We start from the raw sequence: 15,080 nt of genomic DNA, 5'->3' as shown, positions 1-15,080 counted from the left end.
AAAACAAAAACAGCTAGCTTTGCTAGACTTCAACTATCAAGTGAAGAACTCAGCTCTGCTCCTTCTATGGATACTCCTCAGTCAAGAAAGAACTTAAGTCTGCTTTATTTTGAATTACCCAGGTAAAAGTAGATGCTGCTTTTTGTTATATTTTCTCTTCAGTCATCCTCATAGTTCAGTTTTTAACTTTGTACCACTATGTTTTATTGAGATACTGTTAAATTAAACCTACAGAATTCGGGATTATAATCAAACCTGGGAACTTGATATGTCTGGGTAAAAGATAAAATCATTTTAAGTATTATATAAATATTTTTAAGGTTTCTATACAGAATTTTGCAGGATACACACACACACCACATATACATAAAGAATTATAGTACATATAAACAATATATTAAAGGACAATTAACATTACATATACAAAGCATATAATATAGATTAGATATAGATATACATATAGATATAGATATATGTCTATACTGTATTCTGTGCTTAGTTTAACTTCCCAAGAAATCCTGTGAAAGTCAGGATAGTCACAAACCTGAAAAGCACAACACACTTGCAGAACATCATCAGTAAGGAAAACTTCTTTGAAATTATCAGGAGCAAGACAAAGATCAGAGAAAAGGTTGCCCTTTAAATGATAAGGGCAAGTTCATAATACATGATTCCCAAAAGGAAATGGATTGTAATGTTTATTTTTTAAATCTCTGTCTTTACAGAGAAGAAAGAAAAACAACTATGAACTATAAAAGACAACAAAAAGGACAGGAGAAAAGAAAAGCACAGAATCAAAAGTCAAGGAGAAATCATTCCAGTACATTGAATAAAGGGACTAATATTCACCTTATTACAATTTCAAAAATAACTAGATACCTGAACATACTATTTACATATCTTCATAAATATTAAGAAAATTCTTATAAAATGAATTAGAAAGAAAAAAATCAGATATTGGTGGCCAAGGTAAGCAAACTACAGTTATATTAAATTGCTTAGAGACAATGCCAGGTTATTTTATTTATGTATTTAAAATTCAAGATTACTACAAATTTTTGAATCAAAATGTGATGTACCTCTTTTTAGAAGAGAAGAAATTATTGGGCTCTGTGCTATCTTTGTTGCTACCTTAAGTAATGTTGTAGATATTTGATTTTAATTTAGTTTTAGATTGTGTACCTCTGCCACATAAGCACTGACCTAAGTGAATCTTTAGGTTATTATTAGTGGCTGCTGTACTGATAGTTTTGCATGCATTATTTATGTCCATTCATCATGGAAGCTTTTGGCTCCCTATTATGTACAGGTTCTCATGCTAGTAAGTGTCAGTCAGGAAAGTGCTGCATAAACATTCTGTCTTCAAGTTTATTAAAATGTCGCTAATGAAAGGACACATAAGTAATCTGATTGCAGTACCCAACAAAGTCACACCAAAGTGAGCAGAAATGACCTGAAAATAAGGTATAGAGAAGTTGTCGTATTTCCTGAATGTTGTTCATGATGATTCGGGTAATTTCATAAACAATTCCAGCATTTTCATAGTATGTATTTGGAAGTTACACATGTATTTTACGTGTCCTTAGTACAAACATGGCAAATTTTTTGATGTATATCCACATCTTTTCATGTTGAATTCCTCAGACTTATGGTATTGTTCAGTTACAAAATGGTATTTTTCTTTAAATGTGTATTATGCACAATAATATGGAATCTAGGAAATTTGTCTATATAGCACTTGAACCATATGAGAAAATGGAGACCAACAGCATTATATCTTAAGTATCCTAATACTAATTTTTGTAGTTGTCAATAAATTAATCTACATGTGAACAATGGCAAGTTAATTGTAGTCGTTACAGATCGTTTTTGAACTTAAAAAAATTCTCAATGGAGGTGCATTTTGCAAAATAGACTTTGTGAAAGGCCACATTTATTTTGAAATTCACTGGACAAACAGAACAGCAGCCTTTTCAGCAACAAATACAAAAATAAAATGAAGCCATTTCAACAAGATGTGACTATAATGATACTTGTCTCATTTTCTTGTGTGCCACATAAATGGCTCTCAGGGAAAGTTTACAGGATTGCCTCCAAAACAGTATGGGCTGTGGTAGTCTCACTGGGATAAGTGGGTATCCTCCGAAAGCTGCTATTCTGAAGGTGTCAGTGCTCATTTGCATGTCAGAAATCAGCTATACCTCTTTATAATCACTTCTTTTATATGTGTCATTTACACACACATCCATAAATATACACAGTCATGCACATCATTTACATATTCAAGGTTAGCATTGTGAGTATTTACCACATGCCTCATGGAATATGGATTTGAATGTGTTCAGTAATGTTCTGTTCAGTTAGTTGTTTTAAGCTTAATGCTGTGTATGAAGACACCACCACCCTGGTGCCGTGCTGTCGCATAAATATTCTCTCTTACCTCTGAAGTTTGCCTCATCTACAGCAGCAGTGCTAGGGGTCAAACTCACAAAGGTGCTGTCCCTCAATTGCAGCAAACACCGCCATGTGTTGTATGTTTGATGAATTAAAAGGATGCTGCCAACTTAATTACACTGTAACCCTTCAATAAAGGAAGGGCAGAGCTGATTAACTAGTGAATAATTGGGGGCTGATTGATGGCTCTCTCCCTTACTGCTGAAGGCTGTATATATAATTATTTTGCCTTTGGGCCTAATTTTGCCACTGTTAGCTTCCACTTTTGTCATCAGTTGTAATTTATAGTTGAGGCCTGAAGCCTTAAAAAAAAAGATAGAAAATGAAATAGCTCTGATCCCTAGATATGTCACCTGCAAAAGGCCAGCAAGCAGCCTTGAACATCAACACTTGCAGTCATTTAACAGAATTAACACTTCATGCTTAGCTAGAAAATAATATTGTAATTTCCTAATAATAATAATAATATCAGCTTTTTCAGCATAAAATCATACCATATCGCTTGGTGCTTTTGAATAATCTTTAGTGAAATTCCATTTGTTTTAAGTTTAAAGATGTTAATGTTGTTTGTTCCCTGTCAAAGATTCACTCCTTTTAATGTACTAACCAAACTGTAAATATTCCCTTTTAAAGGGAACATGATCTACTTTCTTCAAAGCATATCTTTAAATTCAAATATTTCTAAGAGTATAATCATAAAGTGACCACTGCAACTAAATCTTGAAATATTAATGAGATTACAGAAAATCAGAAAATACAACAGACAAGATGTAGGTACCATGCATAATATGAAATATATGTATACACCCCCACACACACACACGTGAAGGTTCAACCTCAACTTCAAGTATATTCAGTGAAATATCTCTCTTAAGACAGTAATGTAAAATAATGCAGTTGAAATATAATAAACCAGTCATAATGGATGGCCTGCATTGCACGATGCTCTTAAGTTTTATTTCCCTATACTAAAACTAAAAATATTTTTCTGCAATGAATACCGACAATACTGCATGAACAGAGCCTCTCACTTCCAAGGAAAGGTATACAAAATTTCTCTCACACATTTACACATTTCCTTTTTTTTTTTTTTTTCCTCCTCCCGGAGAGCTCCCTAGCTTATGAATCACAGGATGATTTGAAGAACCTTTCAGTCAAAGCTCAGTATCGTGCCAGTGGGCACAGGCCAGGAGAAAAAAATAAAGATTGATATTTGCCCTCTCTTCTTATCTGCACTTGATTTATAAGTCACTGTGAGTATGCAAGAGAAATAAAGGCAAAGACCTTGATGCTTCCCCATGGAGAATATTCACCGTTTGGATTGAAGGCATGAAAGAGGGGAAATTAATGGTAAGCTGTTCATCTGTCACTACTGCCAGCCTGATGGTTTTGCAGAGAAGGCGAGGACTATATGACATGCCCTCCAGTGAAGGGCAAGTCTGTCCGCTGTTCTTCTATTATAAACACACTGCTCTAGGTTTCAGAGGGATTTAAATTTAAAATAAGACTGTCTTTTAGATAGATGAACATTTACAATAAAATACCCCATGCTTTTAAAATATTAACTTGTAGAATTCTGCTTGTTTTAGCAGGAAGAAATATTTTTTCCATTTCTTGTTCTTCCTCTCATTTCTTCTCTCATTTTTAAAAATGTAAGTCAAACCTTCTGCTTGTCAATGTGGCTGAGCCCTTTTACATCTGGCTGCATTTTTCCCCCCCGCTGTCACATTGCAATGAATTGTAAATAGACCCCGAAGATTAGGCACATGCAAAGTGAAGAGGCCTTGGTTTAATTTCACTGTGCAAAATGCAGAAAGTAGCTGCAAACTAGAAATAATAAGGTAGAATCTTTACTTCCATAGATTACTAAGAAAATATGAAATACACAGTTGACAGGAAAATCATCATAAATAAAAGTTTTATCTTCTTTGGAAGATCAAAAGAAATCTTTATTCTTATTATGAAATGATTAATGACAGCAAATGGCCTGATACACTGACAGAATGCTATGTACTTTAGTTGGGAAAGAGTATATAAATAGGTAGCTAAAATTAAACTTTCACATTTTTCACTCAACTTTCTAATGTAAGGAAAAGGTTCATATTTTCATATGACAGAATGGGCATTTTGCATCCATAAGTAATTTTACTATTGCAATTCTCATTTTCAGATGAGCATTTTGCAGGCAATAAGCTAAAAATAGAAAAAAGAAGATATTGATATTTTTTCAAGAAGAGAACAAAGTAAATTAGTAAGAAAATCTATAGTAATTGTATGTTACTTAAAGAAACTTTTCTATCCAAAATGTAGAAATAATTTATCTGAGGGAGGAGTTTAGTTAAGAAAACCACAAAACAGAAAGCAAATATATTTCTCCTGTGCCACAAATGCATGAAAGTATATATACAACAGAAATTACTCAAGTATGTTTATTAAACCAGAGACCAAAATGTCAAATTTTAAGCACAAAATGCTTTAGTTTCTGTATTTTGATATTGATCCCATGAAAAAAATGCATGGGATCTTGTTTGTATTCTCAAAGGTATTTACATTTTATTAGCAAACTAGAACAGAATAAATAGGAAATAGTAACTTCTATAAAAATCAGTCAAAATCAAATCAAACATATTTTTTTACAGCTACATAATATTCCATTGGGTAAACTCAAGGGAAGGTTTTTCATGTCTATCATTGTTAAACATTTTATAGCTTTGGAGAGGAAGACTACCCCTCTTAGAAGCTGAATAATACACCATTGTTCAAATATACAAAATTTTGCATACCCTGGTTATTGTATTTAGAGCAGCACTGAACATGGATGAGCAGCAATATTGATAGGAAAATACAGAATTCATTTTGTCAGTTTCCCAAGGATGGAAAACAGGAATTCTGTGGTAGAGCAATATCTAGCTTTTTGAGGATCTAACAGTTTCATAGTAACTATACATATTTGCATTCCTACCATCAGTCAGGAAGTTTCCCCCTTTTCCCATATCCATGAGAGTATTTGTCCTCATTGAACACTTTTAAAAACTAAACACTAACCAAAGTTGTGAACTCTGAGTCTTACAATAAACTTTACCTGCACTGTTATCAAAGTTAAGAATATGGGTAAGATGCCATAGCTCATACATGAAAGCTATCTGCTACGATTATTCTGCTAAATGAGCACAGTATGACAGCACATGCTGGTGAGAATCTGGAACAAGGGAAACACTCCTTCATTGCTAGTTTGAGGAAAAACTTGTATAACCACTTTGGAACTCAATATGGTGCTTTCTCAGAAAAACTGTTAATAGTTCAACCTTACAACCCAGCTTTGCCAGTCCTAGGCACATACCCAAAAGATTCTTGACCATACCACAAGGATACTTGCTAAAATATACTTATAGCAGCTTTGTTCACAATAGCAAGAAACTGGAAATAACTCAGCTATCCCTCAACTACAGAATGGATGAAGGGAATGTAATACATTTACACAATGGAATTGTACTCAGCTATTAAAAACAAGGACATCATGAAATCTGCAGGCAAGTGGATGAAACTAGAAAATATCCTGAGTGAGGTAACTCAGGCCCCAAAATACATAAAGTATGTATTCACTTATAAACAGATATTAGCCATAAAGTATAGGACAATCATGCTACAATCTATAGACCCAAAGGGGCTAAGTAACAAGAGGACCCAAGGGAGAATGCTTGAATCTTACTGAGAAGGGGAAATAAAATAGATATCAGATATGGAAAGAGAGAGAAAAAAATGAGTGGAAAATAAGGTGGGGAGTGGAACTGCATTGGGAATCAGGTGTGGGGATAGGAGGTATGGGGCTGAGAGGACCAGGAGAGAGAAGAGGAATCAGGGGCTATCTCTGGGACAAGCCTGAGACCTAGGACAATGGAGGCACTTGGGAGGATATGGAGGTACCCCTACCTGAGACTTGCAGTGATAGTTATGGAGACTGAAATAGGCACATCCTGTAGCAGGCAGGACTTCCATTGGAAGGAAGGGAATATCAATCTACCCACAAAATGTTAGACCTAAAATTTGCCCTGCCTACAAGATCTACAGGGATAAAGATGGAGCAGAGACTGAGGGAATGGCTAATCAAATACTGGCTCAACTTGATATCGACCTCATGAGAGAGAGCAAACCTCTGACACTATTAATGATACTCTGTTATGCTTACAGACAGGAACTTAGCATGACTGTCATCTGAGAGGCTTCATCCAGCAGCTCATGGAAACAAATAAAAGGAGACCCAAGCCAGAGCTCAGGAAGTCTTGTGGAAGAGTGAGAAAAATGATTGAGTGATTCAGAGGAATCAAATATACTACAAGAAAACCTACAGAGCCAATTAACCTGGACCCATGGGGGTTTATAGTGAACCACCAACCAAAGAGCATACATGGACTGAATGGTACCCTATACATACGCAGCAGATGTGCAGCTTGGTCTTCCTATGTGTCCCCTAACAATTGGACTAGGAGCTATCTCTGACTTGGACTCTGTTACCTGCCTTTGGATCCATTTCTCCTATCTAGGTAGCCTTGTCTTTTTTTTTTTTAATCTTCATTCATTTTTATTGAATTTTGATTTTTTTATTATTTTCTTTATTTACATTTCAAATGCTATCCCAAAAGTTCCCTATACCCCACCCCCACCCTTGCTCCCCTACCCACTCACTCCCACTACTTGGCCCTGGCCTTCCCCTGTGCTGGGACATATAAAGTTTAGAAGATCAAGGGGCCTCTCTTCCCAATGATGGCCGATTAGGCCATTTTCTGCTACGTATGCAGCTAGAGACTCGAGCTCAGGGGGTACTGGTTAGTTCATATTGTTGTTCCACCTACAGGGTTGCAGCCCCCTATAACTCCTTGGGTACTTTGTCTAGCTCCTCCATTGGGGGCCCTGTGTTCCATCCAATAGCTGACTGTGAGCATCCACTTCTGTGTTTGCCAGGAGCTGGCATAGCCTCACAAGAGGCTGCTATATCAGGGTCCCTTCAGCAGAATCTTGCTGGTAGACTTGTGTTAATGGAAGAGGATGTGCTTCATCCTGTCACTTCCAGTTCCAGTGTAGGTTAGTACTGGGTGGGAGAAGCTTCCCTTTTCTGATGAGAAAGGGAGGTGGAAATGAGGAAAGGGAAAGGGATGGTGGAACTGGAAGGAAAGGAGAGAGAGGGACTCTGGTCTGTGATTAGAATGAATGTGAATAAATTAATTAATGAGAAAATTGAGAGTGTAAAAAAAGAAAAATAACTCCTAATGACTTATCATTATGCCCATAGAATAGTGCATGTTTCAACTCTTAGTAGAGAAGCTTCTTTCTGCAGTAGATCATGGTTTTCATAGAGACTTATAACTAGTCAAAAGAATAAGAAATTGTAGCAAGTTCAACTCTAAATGGTACATCTACATCACCAAGATTCGGGTATCAATATAGAAAATGGAGTAGAAAGATTAGAAGAGCTACAAATGGTGGATGATTACAAAGAAACAGTGTTTTCTGGACAGATCAGGGAAGTATCACATATACATTCATAATGGTGTAAGAGATGTATAAGACCTGTACAAGCTTAAGCCAGCACTAAATCCTACTATGGAGAGGGGAAGTAGGCAAAAAGTCTTACTTCGGATATGGAGCTATTGGCAAGTGATTATTTCTGGAAAAGGAAGCATTGATTTTCTTTAAGTGTTTAGCCACTTGTAGATTGACCATGTTCTAGTAAAAAGCCACATATCCACATGCATATCGACAATACAAGTTGGACTTGAAGTGTTTTTAAGAACAGAAAATATAGGATACAATATTGGGTGAGTAGACATGTAAGGGATATCTGAAGGGAGTTGGGGAGAGTAGTGAAATTATCAAAGTACGTTTGACAAAATGGGGAGAAAGAAGAAAATGAAACATGATAGATGTGGTTATTTGCAAAGACTCATTTGGTAGCATGTAATAGCATAAATTGAAGACACAGAGATAGAAGTCAAGATATTTTAAGTCGATTTTAGTTATAACATTGATCTGAATGAAGAGAGATACAACAAGAAAAGAAAGTGGTGGATTTTGGACTCAAGAGATTTATTTTTTTTTAATTTTTTAAATTAATCATTCCATTCATTTATATCTTCAATGATATCCAACTTTCTGATTACTCCTCCAAAACCCCCCATACCATATATGCCCTCTCCTCCCTCCTCTTTGCCTCTATGATGGTGCTCCCATACCCACCTACCCTCTCCTGATGCATCACCACAGCATCTCCCTACACTGGGGTATCAAACATCCACAGGACCAATGGCCTCCCCTCCCATTGATGTTAGACAAGGCTATTCTCTGTTACATATGCAGCTGGAGCCATAGATCCCTTCCTGCCCACTCCATGGTTGGTGGTCTAGTCCCTGGGAGCATTGGGTGGTTTGACTAGCCAATGTTGTTCTTCCTATGGGGTTACAATCCCCTTCTTCTTCCAGTCCTTCCACCAGCTCCCCAACCTGGGATCCTGAACTCAATCTGATGGTTGACTTCAAGCATCCACATCTGCATTGGCCAGTTGCTGGCTAAACCATCTAAGGAACAGCCACACCAGGCTGTTGTCAGAAAGTGCCAGTTAGCAACAGTGTCAAGGTTTGGGGACCTCAGACAGGATGAATCCCCAGGTAGGGCAGTCCCAGGATGGCCTTTCCTTTTCAGTATCTGCTCCATTTTTTCTTGTTCATGTTCTTCCTTTGGAAGATTTCTGGTCTAAAAACTTTGAGAAGGGTAGGTGGCCTTATCCCTCAACCAGAGACTGTGCCTTTCTACTGGATGTGGTCTCTACATGTTCTATCTCCCCTTCTCTGTGCCTTTTGGCTAAATTCATCCCCATAGAGTACTGGGAGGTTCTCGATTCCCTGGCCTCTGGGACTCTCCAGTGGCTATCCTCAGTTCTTCATCCCCTTTGCTACATATTTTATTTGATTTCCTGACCCTCTGTACCTCTCTCCTGTCCCCTTCAGTAGCTGATACTGCCCTCTTATTTCCTCCTCATCATCTCTTCATCCTAGGTCCCCCTCCCTCCACCACTCACTATCATCTTGTTTCCCCTTCAATACAGGACTAAAGCATCCACACCCTGGTCTTCCTTCTTCCTAAGCTTCATATGATCTGTGGATTGTATCATGGGCGTTGTAAGCTTTTGGGCTAATATCCACTCAAGAATTTAGATTCCATAGACCCAAATAAACCTATTTAAAAATGGAGTGCAAAGCTAAACAGAGAATTCTCAACTGGGGAATCTCGAATGACTGAGAAGCACTTAAAGAAATGATCAACATCCTTAGTTATCAGAGAAATGCAAATCAAAATGAACCTGAGATCCCACCTCTCATCAATCAGAATGGCTAAGATCAAAAATGCAGGTGACAGAAGATGCTAGTGAAGATGTGGAAAAAGAGGAACATTCCTCCATTGCTGGTCAGACTCCAAGATGGTAAAAACAACTTTGGAAATCAATCTGGTGGTTCCTGAGAAAACTGGAAATAGTTCTACCTGAACTGATCCAGCTATACCACTACTAGGCATATACCCAAAAGATGCTCCAATCTGTAACGAGGACACATGCATCACTATGTACATAGCAGCCTTATTTATAATAGTCAGAAGCTGGAAACAACCTTGATGTCCCACAACAGAAGAATGGATATAGAAAGTTTTGTTTACTTACACAATGGAGTACTGTTCAACTATTAAAAACAATGGCTCCATGAAATACTTAGACAAATGTAACTTAGTCAAAAAAGAACATGCATGGTATGTGTCTTAGGGTTTTTATTCCTAGACAAAACATCCTGACCAAGAAGCAAGTTGGGGAGAAAAGGGATTATTCAGCTTACACTTTCCACATTGCTGTTGATCACCAAAGGATTCAGGACTGGAACTCAAGCAGGTCAGGAAGCAGGAGCTGATGCAGAGGCCATGGAGGGATGTTACTTACTGGCTTGCTTGAATTCCAGTCCTGCATCCTTTGGTGATCAACAGCTATGGCATTAAAAGAACTATTGCTCAGTCTCTCTAATTCAAGCTGTCTTGAAAATTTTCATTTCATATCTTCTGTACATAAAAATTCCTTTAGCATAGTTCAGTTGATGACTTTGTAAAATATAATCCAAGGCATTTAGGACATGTCCTCTTATAAGAAATTTGAACAGAATTTCATATGTATTTGTATGCTCCTGAAATATAGTGACTTAATATTTATCCCCAATATGTTCACATTTCAATGACCTTAATGTGTTACTAGCTAAGTAAACCTATACTATTTTAAAACATAAACTGAACTAACTAGGAAACTGCAATCATTTGTTAATTATCATTAAGTAAAAACATTTCCTAAGTCAGGGTATAATTTTCTATTATTTGGGGCTATACAGCAAATAAAACTAGGCAGACAATAGTGTCTAATACAGAAAGAATACATACTCATACATGGATGGATGAATGACATGTTGAATGTACCTTCTTCTAAATCTTAACCTTATTTTCTGTTTTATGTATACTTTTAATATAGAATCAATCTGAATTTAGTTAATATTCTTTTAAAAGCTCTTCCATATTTAATGATATATTTTATATTTTTGAAATTCACTAAACAACAATAAAACCTTTATACTTATTTGAAAATCATAAACTACAATCTTCCTGGCTTATACTACTTTCAGGCTGGTACACTGGAACCAGTTATATAAGATCTAGGATTTCCTAATTCACTCCTAACTTCAAGACTTTATACGCATCACCTTGGCTGTCCAAATCTCAAAATTTCATGTTTAACCTAACCTAGTATCTACATCCTTAGTGTCAAGGTCCAGACCAGATAAGATAAAAACAAAATTTATTCATATCCAAGATCTCATAATCTGAGGTAGAATAGCTTGACACATTTGGTGTCATCTTCTCCTCCTGTCTCTATGTATATTTCTCTGAGCTTGTCTAGCATCATGATAGTTGATATGGCCTCAGGTTTCAGTGATGCTCAGCTCTAGAATTATTTAGGAGTTCAACATTCATAGGGTTTCAGAATATAGGCCTATAATAGATATCAGCACTATACCAACCTCTTAAATTAAGCCTCTATCCTTGTCTCAATATCTGATTGGTGCTTAATCACAGTCTCCAGTCCATTTTCTATAGATCTAGATTGCAACATACCCCCATTTAATATTTGTAGACATGTCCTACTCATGTTCTAATTTCTAGCTAGACTATATACACATAAGCTTATTTTTTAAGACAGATTACAGAGGACTTAAGATTCAAGCTGGATTTAAAGAAGCCATACTGCAGAATGGTGCCCAGTCAGAGGACTTCATCTTTGACTTCAAGAACTCAGTAGATAGGTCCATAACAGTATATGTCAAGAGAAAACATAACTGTGTATGAACTGAATCCAAGTATGCTCTAGATAACTATTTCTCATTGCTAATTTCCATAAATTCAAAATGGTACCCAGATAATACACAAGCTTGTCCATGTAACTCAAGAACAAGATTGTCTATTAACCTCTAATAACTGCCAAAAATCTGAGCATATTAACCTGGAATTACATTTTCTGTTTAAATCAAACCTATAGGAGCTTGATTTAGTGCCTATGTAAATAAATATGCAGATACTAACACATGGTCACAATGATAATCAACAAGTAAATAACCCTAAAGAAATGAAAATATAATAACATCCAAATACAGACAAAAGTAATCTCAAAGAAGTTCCAGTATTGGGATAATGTCAACAACATTTAGAAATGGAAGCTCCATAGTCTCTGTACACATTTAAACATAGTGAGTAAACTGATAATTTATCAGTTTATTCCTTTTAGACGAATGTCCAGAAATATTGCATCATTAAAACAAAACAAAACAAAACAAAACAAAACAACATATTGGTCTTGTAAAGAACTTAGATTCAGTTCCTAGCACCTACATAGTTTCTTACCACCAACTTTAACTCCAGCCACAGGGAATCTGATTCCATTTTCTGTAGTGCACATACACAGAGGTAGATAAAACACTCATGCTTTTAAAGCAATAAAATAGATAAAGAAATAAATAGCTGAGAGACAAACATGCAATATAAGACTGACTGAGAAAGTATCTGTATCAAACTAAGAAAAGGCAAGGTCAGTCAGTCACTCACCTAGATTTTTAAGAAAATGCTTAAGATAATAGGTATGTAACATGGTATGGCTTATTTAGAGATTCTTGAGCAGTTTGTTTTGCAAACAAAAACAACAGTATATGGGACAATACTGCTTCCAGAATGTAATTCATTTAAGACAAAACCATGCATATCACTGAACACACACACACACACACACACACACACACACATACACACACAGAGAGGCATATGCACACACACATAGATTTGTTAGAGTATCACAGTCTCCTATTAGACATGTGCTGAATGGCTGACATCATCATACTGTGACCTTCATTTTCAAAGATATATCAGATTTCAATAAAATCAAGATGGAAAATAGCTATTAACATCTACTGGGACCTACAGTTTGGAGCCTAAAATGAGCCTTTCAGGGTTATTGACAGTCCCAAATATACCATTCCTCTTCTATCCCAAAAGATTCACTTTCAGTCTCATAGTACAAAATGCACTCAATTCATCTTCAAGTGTCTAAATGTTTTATCAACTTTATTATTGCTCAAAAGTCCAATCCACAATTCCCTGTGTGATTCAAACACTCTTAGTAACATAAACCATCAAAAAATATAAGATATTTTTCTTCTAGAAGAAGAATGGGATGTATTCAATCATGTTTCCTTTAGTCCATCATACTTGAATGACTTTTTGCTTGAAATTTCCTGAATCATGCTTTCTAATAATTGCCTTTGATTCTCAGAATAGTCCTTATGGATAAACATCTTGTGACAAGATTATCAAGTTAGTCCAAGCAACAGCATTATTCTTGGGCCAGTAATAAGATAACTGTCAATCACTGTATCCTCACAAAAATTAATACTTTGCTAGTAATTCAGCTACTAAAGTTATGTAGATTCCATACTCTTGCTATTGCCAGTCCTTTCAATTAAACATTTGTCAACCTCTCCATCAAGATCTTAGGTCATTGAACTTTCACTTTTTTCCAATTATGGAAATACTTAATAAAGTTGTCATTGTCCTAGAGTTTTGCTTTGTTTTGTTTTAATTCTTATTATTGTTTATCTGTTTAATTGGCAGAAGGTACACGGACACATAGGTTCAATACAGAGAAATAGAAATGTACATTCCTTTTTCAATTGAATCTTGGAAGAATTTTAGAAAATTATTACTGAAGGAGCAATCTGGAACTTTAAACTTTTGCTACTAGAAGCTAGTCTTTTCTGAATATAGAGTCAAAACTGGATTTCTTAGCAACTACCAAACATATTTAAGTTTATTTAGTAAAATATTTAATACCTTTCAACTTAGGACATCAAATTTCTATTAGTATGTGTTGGAGCAGAGAAACAGCCCCTAGGATTTATCTGCCTTTACATTATGATTTCTTGTAAATACTCTTGAACAGGTTCATTGGATTTTCAGAAGAGTATATTGAAACTTACTTTTCCTTGTCTGTTATTTCAAAACCTTGCTTCTATTCATTTTGGTGAAAATACTTGATATTTTGTTAGAATTACTATACCAAGTAGCAAGAAAATATATAAAATGCATAGAAAATACAGGGAGCTCAGGAAATTTTTACTGTACTTTCTGTACTAAGGCAATTACAAATGCTAAGTCTATTCAATTAGGAAACCTAATAAGAATTCTAAATGATTGACCTAACTACATCCATTATAAGATGATTTACAATTATAATATATGATTTATGTCTATATTAAACACAAAAGAGAAGTGACTGAAATAAATCACTGAAATACTTTTCTATGTTACAGATAAAATTGTTTTGTGAAGGGTCAGAAACTTGTACAATCAATTTTCTTCTAAGTAAAAGACCAAAAGATCAAAACAAAACTCTTGGGAGGGTTCTCACTGATTGAGCTGGTAAGAGAGCCATCTTTGCCATCTTTGTTCTGGTGCATTGCTGGGGAGAGGGCGGCCTGCAGAAGCTACACAGCTTCTAGGAAAGATCCTGTTTCTGGCTCCAGTCATCCAGCACCTTTCCCACCTGAGGAGGGGTGTCTGCCTGGGAGGGGTCTCAAGGCCTGAGCTGGTAAGAGAACCATCTTTGCTCCAGTGAGTTGCCAGGGAAAGGGAAGCCTGCAGAAGTGACACAGCAGCTGGGAAAGACTCTATTTCTGGTTCAAGACATCCAGCACCTTTCCCGCCAGAGGAGAGGTGTCCGATCAGGAGGGTTCTCATTGCCTGAACTGTTAAGAGAGCCATCTTTGCCATATTTGCTCTGGTGAGTTGCCGGGAGATGGTAGCCTGCAGAAGCAACACAGCTTCTGGGACAGATCCCGTTTCTGTCTCTAGACATAGAAGCATCTTCCCCTCCAGTGGAGAGGTGTCTGCCCAGGAAGGCACTCATTGCCTGAGCTGGTTGGGGAGCCATCTTTGCTCAGGTTCACTTAGGCTCCAGTCTGAACTGGTGAGAGTGTGGACCACAGAAGCTACACAGCTTTGGGACA

General features: G+C 36.4%; 1 pseudogene; it reads left to right on the top strand.

Annotated features, from left to right (window-relative positions):
* The first annotated feature begins 10,937 nt into the window (after positions 1 to 10,937).
* LOC110313845 overlaps positions 10,938 to 15,080 on the top strand; it is a 5,365-nt pseudogene continuing 1,222 nt past the window's right edge.

Source organism: Mus pahari, chromosome X (assembly GCF_900095145.1).
Source record: "Mus pahari chromosome X, PAHARI_EIJ_v1.1, whole genome shotgun sequence".
In the NCBI taxonomy this organism is placed as follows: Eukaryota; Metazoa; Chordata; class Mammalia; order Rodentia; family Muridae; genus Mus; species Mus pahari.
This window is presented reverse-complemented; position numbering and strand designations above follow the sequence as displayed.